General features: G+C 39.7%; 1 protein-coding gene across 3 annotated transcripts in view; it reads right to left on the bottom strand.

Annotated features, from left to right (window-relative positions):
- acsl1a (acyl-CoA synthetase long chain family member 1a) overlaps positions 1-14,130 on the bottom strand; it is a 128,734-nt gene that overhangs the window by 35,670 nt on the left and 78,934 nt on the right. The window contains exon 1 of one of the 3 annotated variants that reach the window (XM_057842400.1): positions 3,040-3,097. The exons of the other annotated variants lie outside the window; for them this stretch is intronic. The gene's annotated coding sequence lies outside the window, so the exon portion shown is untranslated. Of the gene's footprint in view, positions 1-3,039; positions 3,098-14,130 lie in introns of those variants that run through there. 3 annotated transcript variants of the gene reach the window in all.

Genomic DNA, 14,130 nt, shown 5'->3' with positions numbered 1-14,130 from the left:
TTCATTATTGTTCAAAGCAATCATGCATTTACATTCTGGTTAGTTGAACATATACCATTTTGTGTCTTAAAAGTAAACCCAGTTATCTTAGTCCTTTGAAGACCACAAAGGTGTAACATGATCCCCCTTAGTCTACACAAGTCTTTGATAACCAAATAAGGGGAAGTCACAGACGACCCTTGGAACTGTTGACCAATGGTTTGAATGATTAAAGTAAACGCCCGCTAGATTGTAAAATGTGAGGTACAGTGGGGAGAACAAGTATTTGATACACTGCCAATGGAAAAACCCATTGGCAGTGTATCAAATACTTGTTCTCCCCACTGTATATATTGAAGTCAGATTCTGAAATGTGTGTGCCTCTTTCATTTAAACTTGTGTTTATTGTTTGACCGCACCCTGAAACTCTCACTATTTGTGTGTCGATTCCGTTTTTATTAAAGCCTCCAGAACAGAAAACGAATGCGCGGCATTGAGGGTACGAAGTCAAGAGCCAATGGCAATAGCGTATAGTCTGAAAATTACGGTACTTAGATTTTCGACACACAAACCTGGAGTTGCATCCCAATGTTGTTGCATTAATACCATGCATTGGCAACACAGGGTTCTGAACCCTTCATGGCATTTTCTGCCATTGACGGCACTAGACATCCGATGGTGTACCGCATGCTCCACGTCACTTCCGCTCATTAATATTCATGACGCTAGAAACTGTTGCTAAGGGCGACACGCTCCCGTTTGTCCCCAACAGTAAATGAATGAAAACAGTGTACAAAGGAGATGTTTACAGAGCTAAACTTACCAATTCTATCTGAAAATGATGTCCCTTGTGCCAAATTAACTGGTAGAGATGTGGAAGAACATACAAATGTTCAGTTAAAGAGATGGCTTGAGTGTCGAGGGCTGAAAAAGAGCCAAGCTGATCCACACCTTTCTCCTACGCCACTGACAGTAGCCACGTTTACATGCTGACTTTTATTCATACCGATTCAAATCATTCCGAATGGAAATTTCACATCAGCTGTTTACATGTCACTTCATCTATTCCGATCCAGCGTTTACATGTGACTGCCTTTATTCCGAAAGGACGTTTGACAACTGCCGTCTGACATGCGCAGATTAATCAAAACAAAGCGTCACGTTGCAAAACATGGAGATCGATCGTCAGATCAGCTGCTGTTTTAACTTTTCGAGTGGAAACAAAACTTCAGAATGATACGCCGTTCATTTAAAAAGTGTGGGTGCGCTGTGCGTGTGCTTGGAAGCCATGTTGCAAGTGACGTTACTTACGTCACCGAGTGACGTCAACACGTCAGTACGGAGCATGCGCAGAAAGAACGCAACCAGACACCATTCCGCTTCCCTGTTTACATGATATAATTTTACTTCTAATCGGTTTGGGAAAAGGAATATTCCACCCCTGTGAATCGGAATGAAATTCCATTCGGTTTGGGCCTGTTCATTCCGAATGAGGTGTTTATATGGAACACATTTATTCGGTTTGAACAAATATTCCGATTGTAATTGGAATATTTGGCTCCATGTAAACGTGGCAAATGATGTTCTCCTGTTTCAAAAAGCTATCCTTTACCCCAATATGCCCTGTCTTTCTTATATATTATATCCTCTGGCTGTCTTACGTCTCTGACCGTTCTTGGGGGTAATTTATATTGTTGGTTTTGTGTAGCGATCGCAAATGCTACTCAGTGACAGTGAACAAACTTTTTTTTCATTAATAACAAATCTTGATTCTTATTAAGTTGTATACACTTCCCCCTTACTAAAGTTGTTTCTTTACAACAGAAAATGTAGCAACGGTGGCAGTCAGATACCACTTTAATTTTTTTCAGGTCATTCATTATCAGACAGAAACAGCACGGCAAAACGCCACGCTAAAAAATAAGTAAAAATATCAAAATGGCTTACCTCTTCGGGGGACGCTGTGGCAGGCAATGGGTCGGGATTGTCATTTGTAAGACCATGACCCTCAACAATTTTTTTTTACTGCATATGAAGGTGTATGACTTCACCTTGCTGTCCTTAAACTGGTCTTTCGGACGTCCGCACAAGCTGATCCATTGTTCATTTTTTCCTATGAGTCTTTGCTTTCGGGGAAACGTATGAAGAAAACATCTTTCATATGTGGACAGTCGTAATGTTTAGAGTCGTTTCTACAAGTTCCATAGTAGAAGTGTTTGATCGGCATGTTCGTTTTTGAAAGATTACTGGAGAAAACTAGCACAAATATACTAGTTTGTATGCGAAGGCGTGTCTATAATGTCCCACTTCCGCTTAACGATGTGACGTCAAGGTCTAAAAATGCGTGCGGTATGCTACTCACCCCTCCCAGGCAAAAACAACTTGCACGTCTAGTGCTGTAATTTGTACTCAAACATGGGCATTTACGGTCAGTCATTCCAATTCAAATTGGACGTTATTTTTGTCAATGGCAGGCAATGAGTTAAATACCATGTAGCCTATTAAAAAATAATAACCTGCGTGTAATTTGTTGATAATTCTTTTTAATTTGATTCATTTTGTTGACAAGTTGATTAACATTCGCACCCACTTCAGAGAGCATAAAGAGCATTATGCTGCCGTCCTTTATTTGTGGGTGGTCGCCTGGCAACTGGGCTCACGCCGCAAGGACAACCTTCCAACATTTAATAAGCGCTACAACAAAACTTTGACTGCTTTTCCACACTTGAAAGCAAACCTAAGAGGGTGGAAGCATGTTGTAAGGCTGTCATGGCCATACACTTCTGCTCGTCTAGTTTCAAAAGCCACGCGGTGTCTACTGAGCCGTGATTATCTCTCCATGTGGACGTCGTCGTCATGAGACCGTTTAACAAAAGTAAAAAGCACCTTTGCCGTGTTTAAAAACCGAAAGTGAGGCTCGACCGTGCTATAATGTAAACTATACGCCCAAGCATTACTTTAAATAGATACATAAACACATTATACACGGAAAGGCAGGTTTTAAAAAATGACAGTCATCAACAACATAGAGCGCTTTTCGCGTAAAATATTTAAACAGACCCGTGACAGATGGAGATCCGGAATCCCTCCAACAGGACGGCGAAATGTGGAGAAAAAAAAAAAAGGGGGGGGGGGGAATCACACAACTTGCGTTTTGGCCAATCGGAAGCTATGTTACTCGACGCGTTTCCTCAGAAATTGAGAGGAGAGCTGCTATTGGTCCATTTGTCAAGCATTTGTCATAACGTTTTCCATTGGCTGACCACGAGATAAGGAACGCCCTCACTCATCTAATGCAATTACAGTACTGTAATGCAGGGGTCCCCAACCTTTTTTGCACCACGGACCGGTGTCATTTGTTTTTTTTCACGGACCGGTGTTCTGACAAATTTTCCAACCCATCATAAATTGCAACGATGCGGTTCTGCGCATGCGCGTAACGTTAAACATAGCCGCAAAATGCGCAAATGCAGCGATTCCAAAGTAAACATTACAAACTTTCTTGAAAGAAAGGAATATTAACTTACGTTTGATCATGGAAGGACTTGCAGAAAAGTTCTCCTCAGATTCATCCTGCCATGAAAGCTGCACACAACAGCTGCACACCGCGCTCACCATTAACGACTTCGCCTTGTCGTTAAACATTAATTAAGAAGCCCGCTTCACAAAGATACGATGTTGGAAATTGTAGCAAGGTTTTCAATGCTCTTGTCGCGATGTCAGGATATTCCAGAATGACTTTAATCCAGAACCTCGGTAGAGTTGTTGTCTCAAATGTACGTTTAATAAGGTCGCAGTCATTTGCGATCTCTCTGTTTATTCACAAACGGGTCACGAATCCACTCCTTCCCAGTTCGTGGGTCTTCGAGGTTGTAGGCTCGTCAGGTGCCCTTTTCGCCGTAAAAATAATCCTTTTCGCCGTAAAAATATCTCCAAAGACGTCTGTTTTCCAGTTATCTTCGCTCGTGTGGGGGCTAATTATTTCCGGAACAAATGTGCTGCGCCCGCGGCCTAGTAATACAATATTTTCGAGGACAAGCGCACATAGATATATTATATACACAAACAAGATGTACTGCTAGCAGTCCAATCAATGGACTTCTATGACAACATTGTAATCTATCCCGTAGTATTATATCTAGAGTAGACAGAGATATTGGTGTGTTAAGCAGGGGCAAAGGGTTAATTCAACCAGAATGCCGTCATTATTAAATTATTATTTCTGTGCGGTCCGGTAGCAAATGCGCCACGGACCGGTACCGGTCCGCGGCCCGGCAGATGGGGACCCCTGCTGTAATGCTCACTTTAAGAGCAATTTGCCTTTACTGTACTCTTATATTCCTGCGGGCATTTTTTTCCCCAGTTTGCATTCAGCCAAGCTGTGTGGTCATTTAAAGGGAACCTCGGACTTAAAGACTTGTAAGCTCTAATGAGCCACAATTGTTCTCTTTTACTAAATATGTTTTTAGAAACACATAAAATATTGCCATTGATTTAAAAATCTATAATATTTAGTACATGGTTTGACCTACAGAGGGCGCCATGTTTTAAGCAGACAATGGACCCTTGGAGTGATGACGTAGATTGTCACTGTCACTCGACGAATACTACCGGGTTACTGCAATAGTGTACCGCACAAATGCTATTTATGGACCTTGACGTCGCTATCGTAACGTGGAAGTGGGACATTATACACACGCCCTTGCATGCAATCCATTATATTTCTGCTTGTTTTCTCCGGTAATCTTTCAAAAATAAACATGCCGATCAAACACTGTTGATATGGAACTTGTAGAAACGATTCTAGACATTCACATTTCATATGCAGTAACTGCATTTCATATTCAGTTAACATTTTGTCGGGGGCCATGGTCCTACAGATGACAATCTGTAGGACAAAGAGGTAAGTCATTTTGATATTTTTACTTACTTTTTAGCGTGGAGTTTTGCCGTGCTGCTTCTGTCTGACAATGACTGACCTGAAAAAAATTAAAATGGTATCTGACTACCACTGTTACCTTTTCTGTTGTAAAAAAAAAACTTTAGTAAGGGGGAAGTGTAAATACATTATATAATTGATATTTGTTATTAATGAAAAAATTTAAAGTGTTCGTTGGCTGTCACCGAGTAGCATTTGCGATCGCTACACAAAAATAGCAATGTAGATTGCACCCAAGAACGGTCAGAGACGTAAGACAACCAGAGGATATAATATATAAGAATGAAAGGGCATATGGTGGTAAAGAATATATAGTTGAAATAGGAAAATGTCATTGTCAGTGGCATAAAAAAAAGGTGTCGATAAAAAAGCTAAGGCTAACCTTATGTCAGCTCGGCTCTTTTTCTCATCTTTTTCAGCCTTCAACACTCAAGCCATCTCTTTAACTGAACATTTGTATGTTCGTCCAAATCTTTACCAGTGAATTTGGCACCGGGACATCATTTTCGGACAGAATTGGTAGGTTTAGCTCAATAAACATCTTGTTCGTATACTATTTCCATTCATTTACTATTGGGGAAACCGGGAGGTTGGCCCGCCTAGCAACAATTGCTAACGTCATGAATATTAATGAGAAAAAGTGATGTGTTGCTTGCGGTACGCCATTCCGTCTACGCGGCTTGACGTCCAACACATGCGCACATTTTCATGTTTTTATTGAGTTTTTTTTTTTTTTTTTAATTAACTTTTCATTGCCTCAAAATACTTTTTGCATGTGTTTCTCTCTTATGCGTTTAATCATTGTGTTGTGGTAGCTTTAAAGCACATTGTTGATCTGTTCACCACATTATTCACGTAGCATATTTAAACCACCTTTATTTGATATCAATACGTTTAAGTATTTTCTTAAGGCATCTTTAGTATGTTCTGTCTGTATGCATCTTGCACATTTTGGCAGAACACCAGTTTTGTTAAACTCTCGTCTCATCCTGTCTTTCTTGTTCATTTTGCTTTTGCTGCTCGTTTTGTGAAAAATCGACAGTGCTGTCATGCTCATTAATGTTCCTCACGGATTCAAATTGAAAGGGTTGAACAGATGACACGTTTATGTTGCTAGAGTCATACACTGGAAGCTTGGCAACACCGCGACGTCAAAAACAATGGCAAACTACTAGTTAAACAAATTTTACATATTGTATAAAAAAGAAAACATCAAGAGTGGTTTCAATATCAGATTTTTATAATATCAAATATTATTTCAAATCATACTAACGTTTATCTTTAAAGAACTAAAAGTCTTTCTATCAGTGCGATCCCATTAAGAATGATTCATGAAAAAATTATTCACTCTTGTGAACACATGCCGGTGAGGCTTATCAATCAACCATGAACCAGTTCATGCACGATTTATGATTTTATTTTCTTAAATATTTTTATCACATTCAAATAGGACAGGATTCTCAAACTTGCCGCCTTGGGGCTAATATTTTGCATTCCCCATTTGACATCCAATCTTAACTATTAGTGTTGCTGGCATGTATTTTGCAATGGGAAATAAAAGAATATATAACTAATTTTAAATAAAATTAATTGGATTTATGGAAGGATCCCTTTTTTTGGGGGGGGGGGTATTTAAATATCAATAAATAAAAAAGAATCTCATTTATTCTTTTTTTTTTTTTAGCCGCTTATCCTCACACTGGTCGTGGGGGATCTGGAGCCTATCCCAGCGAAGAATTGGCATTAAGCGGGGTACACCCTGAATCGATTGCCAGCCAATCGCAGGAAAAATAAATTAATAAAAGAGTTTTGCAAATGCAAATTAAAATAGATTGCTTTCTCATCCCTTCAATTGAAAATATGTTTGGGGATAATGAAATCATTTTCCAAGATGACAATGCATCATGCCACATAGCTAAAACTGTTAAAGCATTCCTTGGAGAAAGACTCATCCAGTCAGTGGCATGACCTGCAAATAGCCCAGATCTCAACCTTCTTGAAAACCTGTGGTGGAAATTTAAAAAAATAAATAAATGTTCACAGCAAAGCTCTGACCTGAAAGGATGATCTGGCAACTGCAATCAAAGAGAGTTGGCACCAAATTGATGAAGAATACTCATCAAGTCCATGCCTCAGAGACTGCAAGCTGTCATAAAAGCTAGAGGTGGTGCAACTAAATACTAGAGATGTGTTTTGAATGTTATTTCTTTGTTTCTCATGATTCCATATATTTTTTCCTGAGAATGGAGTGATTCTATATTTACTTCCCTGCACTTGCTCTATAAAAGTAACATTTACTGACCGCCGCAATGTTTTTTTATTCATTTCTTTTAGTGTTTCTGAATGCCAAGGAGTTGCACTTTTGAACAAATTCATTATTTTTACAAGGTCTTTCTGAGTTTGTTCTACATAATAAAATGTCTGAGTGAGTGCTCGTCCGAGACTGGTGATTCCATAGTTTGTGCTAGGGGTTGTACTATTTACCAGAACACATAGTCTGTGACCTCAGCTCGCAGTAAATGAATTAAGCTAATGATCACTTTTGAATAGCTGTCCACTGAAGTTACCACTGTCCATGAAAGGGTTAAATAAAACATTATTTACTAATTTTTTGCTTAATTTGGATGGTTATTGCAACCCCCCTGGTTATTCCAATCGGTTGGAATGAAAATCTGCACCCACTGGGCCCTTTGCGGAATATTTTGGAGACCCAGGTAGCTATGGCATCATCTTTTGTACAGTAATACAATGTGACTCATTGTGTTTAGGAAGGTTGTGCTATCACATTCCTAAAGTGCTATAGCAGTCACAGTGATGTAAATGTTAACGTTGACTTGTCTCAGCTTGAACAAAGACCACTTCACAACACGAAAATACTGTACCTCTGCAGAACCCTCAACAAGAAGGAATGAGGAAGCAACCAAGACAGTTATTAGGGGACCTTGCTGTAGGAAGTATCTGGAGCATTTATTTAATATACTTTAGTAAGAGTGCATGCAAAACTGCATTTGTTGACAAGGCCTTCTACTAGTGGCACTCTACACTAGTGGCATTATAAAAATTAACAATTAGCTCACACTTCACAAGTGGGGATGGTAGCGTGCAACCAATGCAGGTTTGCCTCACTTACTAACAATATGGGCAGGTTGTCCTACTAGTATGTAAAATTTGTCGTGCTGCTGTGCAGAATTGACATTCAGTTGTGGGGCAAAACCATTACTAGTAATTCAGTTGTGAAACGTGTGCTGGGCTCTCACTAGTGATGACAAAGAGTGTACTAATACAGTACATCGACATTAAGCTAAATGAAATGTTCGAACAACTTCCTGTATATTTAAAAGCATCTGTAAACAGTATACGCCCCAACACTTCCTGCACGGTCTAAATTGTTGTCTCTTCCCCCCTAGTAGAATTTTGTCGAGTATATTTATAGTTCTGTATTCGGTGACAAGCTGGACGATTGGTTAGCATCTGGCTCACTGTTCTGAGTTGATGGGTTCCAATCAGACCTTCGGGCCTTCTGTGTGGAGCTCACACGTTGCGACTGGGTGATAGTGTTGGTGTGAAGGGGGTTGTCTCTCTGGGTACTCCTGTTTCCTCCCACATTCCTAAAACGTTAGGTTCATTAAACACTGTAATCAAAACATTTCTTGGATGTAAATATAGCTGTGAATAAGGGCACAGGTTTGGTCTCAACATTGGTAGGGGCAATATAACAGCATAACCTGTATGTACATTTTTTGCTGGAGACAGGACATTAATAAGACCAAACAGATTATTGAACGGGGGTCAGGGCCAGATTTCTCATGAATATGAACCTAATTAATTGATAAGGGAAAATTTGGATTTATTTATACTAACTTTTATCTGAATTGGTTCACGGGTACAACGTTTGATTCAAACCTTTGTTTTCAAAAACTATTGAAGAAACATTTTAAAGTGAAAGTTCTCTAATTAAAAAAAAAAAAAAATGGGGGAGCTATCCAAGAAAGAGTACTCTTCTGGGGGACACTGGAGCACCCCTAGACTCAAACTAAAGTACTGTAATATGAAACCGGTTTGGGAAAAAATCATTAAAAATAAAATCTGATATATCCAAGGACCTATCTACATCTGAGGCATCCAAGGTACTCTTATGAAATTCTGATGTGTGATTTCATTCCATTTTTTTTTCTTTATGTCAGTTCGTGTTCATGTCAATGTCCCTCTGAAGTGGAGCCATTCTTGGGACTTGCACTCATAAGCCATCACATTGCATTACAGTAATGCAAACAATGATCCAAATGAGGGTCGGCTAGCTTGACTTTGTTGTTGCTTTTCGGATGCTGGCCTGACCGCAGTAGTTTTGCAGGTTATCAAGTTCACACAGGTTAATGCTATGCTCTGATGCAGATCGGACTTTTAGTAGCAAAATTTGTGGTGTTTCCCCCACCTCCACAACAATGACGTCTTTTTACATTACTTACAGTGGCTTGTGCTGGCCGAATTCTAATATCCCTCCTCTTCGAAGGGGGTAGAGGAGGCGGCACCTTGTATTTGTATTGTATACACCAGGGTTCACTAAATCCGGACCTCGGTGCCACTTTTCCTGTCGTGTTTTCCATGTCTCCCTCCTCCAACACACCTGAATCAAAATAATCAGGATCATTATCAGGCTTCTGGAGAGGTTGCTGATGACATAATCATTTGATTCAGGTGTGTTAGGGGAGAGAGACGTGGACAACACGACAGGAAAAGTGGCACTGAGGTCCGGATTTAGTGAACTCTGGTATACACGTTGTAGGCGGCGAGGTTGTGTGAGTGTGCGTGTGTCTGCGTGGCGGGAGGAGGGGGCGTGCATTTGAGGGGAAAAAAATGGACCGGCACATTCAGCAAGTGAAAAGGGATAAACGTAAGTCTAAACCTAATGAAAATCATTCACTTAATAATGGTTGGGGTTATTCTATTCTTGCAACATGAGAAGACAAGCTAAATTACCTATGTAATTGAAGTCATTATATAATGCAAATAAGGTTGTGTAAAAGTTGGTGGGGACAATTTGAGCATCCTGAAAAATTGGTAGTGTTATGTCCTTACCGTCCCTATGCAAACCTACGCCCTTGGCTGTGAATGTTTTTTGTCATTGGTGTTCCCAGAGATTGTAGCTTATCGAGAACTAATGAGTGGGGGAAATAGTCAATTGAACAAAGTGCGACCAACTATAGGACAAAATAGTACCTCAAAAATACAGAAAATTAACAAACCAAAGAATGTTGGATAAGTGGAGAACAATGGTTGGATGAAGGATCAAAAAACAAGTAAAACAAAAAATCTACATCAACAAAGGTCAAGCACAAGCATTGTTGTTTTGTTCTGGTGATACAGCCAATGTTCATGTGATAAAATCTGGCTTATTGTGTATGTCAATCAAAAGATGAACGTCACAATTTGTGGGTAAAAGTCGATCAAGGGGTTGAGTCATCCGCTAAGGTTGACTGGCTTACCTTTATGTCAATCACAAGATATATCCAATAGCAAGTAAGGATGCATAGTAGACATGTCTGTGGGCATTTTGTGTGTGTGTGTAATGAGGACACGGTCAACTGACGCTATCAGAGATAGACCAGTCGATCGTGATTAACGTATTGGGCACCTCTGCTCTAGATTCTCTTTACTGCAGGCACCTTTTGCTTCATGTAATGTCAATGTAAATGACTGAACAAGGAAGAATCTAGGAAAAAGTGGCATCCATGGCAAAGTTTGAAAACCAAGTGTTGACCAAAAAGAGCATAGCATATCTTACCTTTGCAAAGAACAAACTAAAAATAACAAACGTGGAAAAAAATTGTTTTGAAGGTGCATCTCATACCTGCTGTGAATATAAAACAGCATTTAAAAAAACATCAGAGCAACAGTAACACATTGTGGTTTAACTGTGATGATCTAAGGTGGCTTTGCTACATCAGGACTTGGATGATTTGCTGTGATCATTCGAAACATGAATTCTTCTCTACAAATTCAGCTCTCAGTTTGCGACCTCAAGACTGAGCGCACTTGGGTTCTATAGAAAGACAACAAATATCATTCATTCATCTGCCATGTTGCTTATCTTCATGAGGGTCGCAGGGGTGCTCGAGCCTATCCCAGCTAAGGTACAGTAAGTACACCCGGAAATGGTTACCAGCCAAATTCAGGTCACATGGAAACAAACAACCGGTCATGTATATGCACACATAGATATTGGGAGAATTTATTGTGTTCAATCAGCTAACCATGCATATTTTGGGGGGGAAATTGACCTGGAGAAAATCCATGCAGGCACAGGGAGAACACACAAACTCCACACAGGAAGACCATATTTAACCATTGATCTTGAAATTCTGATCTGAAATGTCTATACCACTGTAAATTAACGTTTCTATTACAATTTATTGAGATATATAAAAAGCCAGTTTGCATCAACTTTTAGGGTAGACTTCAGTCCTTAAAGAGCCGTGAGGCATATAAAATAGGTATTTGTGCCTTGTTGCTCAATTTGTGAAGTGGCTCACTTCAGCCTGAAGATGGCGCACTAAACCAAAGAACGTTAACTGCATGTGCGCGGGGTGCCTCCGGGGTCACCACGGGTCACTGAGTAGTGCCTGACAACACACATATACACACTATCCCGTTAGCCTGTCACAGACCAGTCTGCATTGAAACTTCTCTATTGATACTTTCATGTAAACACTTTTGTCCAATATGGCTGTGATGACAGTCTCTAATATTAACATATATCATTAGCGTATTTTGTTGCATCATTCAAACACAATCACTTTAATTGCTGAACATAATTACTTCCGATTGCTACAAGCATCTCACAAATTTTTAAACTGACATGCAAACAATGACACAATGACAGTAAGACAAGAACGTTATAATCAAATAAAACTGCAAATTAGTTATCAGTTGCCCTTTGCATAAGAAACTTCATATTAGGCATGTGCCGGTAAGAGATTTTGACGGTATGATAACCTTACGCAAAAAGATCACGGTTTCACGGTATTGCACTTACAGCCCTAAAATGTATTACTTAGATAGATATCCGTGTTAAAAAAAATAAATAAAAAAATAAAAAAAAAAATATATATATGTATTGCACAGGAATTTTAATTCCCCAAATATATTATTTTTAAGTTAGAATATTTGTTTTTAATTTAAAAAAAAATTGAAATCAAATCAAAATAACTGCAGTCCTTCTGGTGAGCCTAAACCAGTACTTCTCAAATAGTGGGGCGCGCCCCCCCAGGAGGGCGCAGAGTTATGTCAGGGGTGGCGCATGTGACCTCGGGGAACATGCTTTTTTTTTTTTTTTTTTCCCCCGTACTAGAATAAAGTGTACTTTAACATCCACTCAGCGGGTGGCAGTGGCGCTCTCATTTTCAAAGTGCGCGCAGTATTTTTGAAGTGAGCAAGAGCACACAGAAGAGACATATGAAGAGCTGTGCGCCGTTTTCGAAAGCCGTTTTCCGGCTGGACTCATGCAGCGACCCACTGTCTTCTCCAGTTCTCACGTGTCCGCCCGAGAAGTGCCATTTTCGGCTTGGGATCGTCACGACGACCGCCCTCACCTACGGTTCTCCCTCGGCCGCCGAGCATGCGCTTTTTTTCGGGCTTTGGCTTTTGGCTTTGACATTTAATACAGTGGTAGATGAGGAAAGACCACTGTTTACTGTGCCTAAAAATGATCATAGCGGACAGCCAGAAGCCAATCAATTAAGACGCCACTTAAAGACATTAGAGCCCAATCTCATTGATAAGCTGCTTGGTTGTTTTTCAGCGAAAACGTGCCGAATATTGCCAACAATCGTCCCGCTTTGTCAGTGTTATATTGTGGCATATTGTCCTCATGAGTTAATGTTTCTAATCACTTTGAATTTGTTATTATTTACTGATTTTATTTTTCAGTATCAAATGGTCAAAAATGTACCTTGAGTGTATTTTTAGTTTGGATGTGAGTTGTTGTTTTTTTTTTTCAGGCAAATTGATGCGCGTTAAGTCTTTTCTGTTACAAACAAAACAATGTTAATAAAATGATACTTTATAAGTTGATCTCTGTTATTTTCTCTAAGAGAAAAAAAGGACATACTGTGAGGCAGAGGCGTACTTATAATAGTAATATTATAGACAAATGATACTATTTACAGTGGCGGCAGAGTTTGGGGGGGCGTGAAACATTTACGTCTTGCTTGGGGGGGCGTAACAGAAAATAATAGAGAAGCACTGGCCTAAACCCACAGCCACAGTTTAACATTATTATCATCAGACCAAAAATAATTGGATTATTTTCCATAAAAAGCATGTGTGTATGACATGGATCATGTTTACATTACACACACTCTCTCTTTCTCAACACAGACAGTTGCTAGAGAGCAAGTCACGTTTTACCACTGCTATGGACACACTAAACACGCTGGAGTTAACTCTCGCAGCTAGTGGGTAACGTTCAGGATAGTGTTTACTAACCTTTAATTTTGTATAAAGGCAAAATCATACTGCAGGTATTGCCTCATCAGCCACTCTCCGCAAACATGTTTTACATGTCGGACGGCCCTCCTCCTCTAAGCCTCTGCTGTCTGTAACTTTTATGTATTCCCATAACACCAATTTAGTTTTCTTTGATGGGGGGAAAAAGTTCAGGAGTTTTACTTCCTCCAGTCATTGTGTAGCACAGCTGACTCACTGACACTGAGCAACAATTGGTGGGTTGGGTTTGAGCCTTGTAGCTGCAAGCGAGGGGTTTCTACATGCATTTATGTTACATAAAAAATAGCTAATACCTTGGGGACCGTATGACGGAAATTCTTTGCGGTTTTGAAACCGTGACATTTTCATACCACGGTATACCTTGAAACCAGTTATCAGCACTGTAAACACAGTGCTGTTGCCGTAGTTGTGCCCTCCCTGTGGATGTGGTATTATGTTAGAAAGACATCAAAGTGATGATTGGTGTGCACATATGATGAGAAGCACCCTGCGATCGGGCAAGAAGTGTTGTTCCACTCAAGTCTTGGCCTAACATGTACTTAGATAAATGAAGCACATAACAGGCACATGCCTCCTACATATATTTTGTTGTATGTGTATTGTCTTTATTGTATTTTAAATATACCATTGTCATGGAACCCAGGAAGAATTGTCTTTTCGTTTATAGGACTAATGGAGATAAACTAATAAATAACAACAACAAACAA

Source organism: Corythoichthys intestinalis, chromosome 8 (genome assembly GCF_030265065.1).
Source record: "Corythoichthys intestinalis isolate RoL2023-P3 chromosome 8, ASM3026506v1, whole genome shotgun sequence".
Classification (NCBI taxonomy): Eukaryota; Metazoa; Chordata; class Actinopteri; order Syngnathiformes; family Syngnathidae; genus Corythoichthys; species Corythoichthys intestinalis.
The sequence above is the reverse complement of the archived record's forward strand: the minus strand, read 5'-3'. Positions and strand labels throughout refer to the sequence as shown.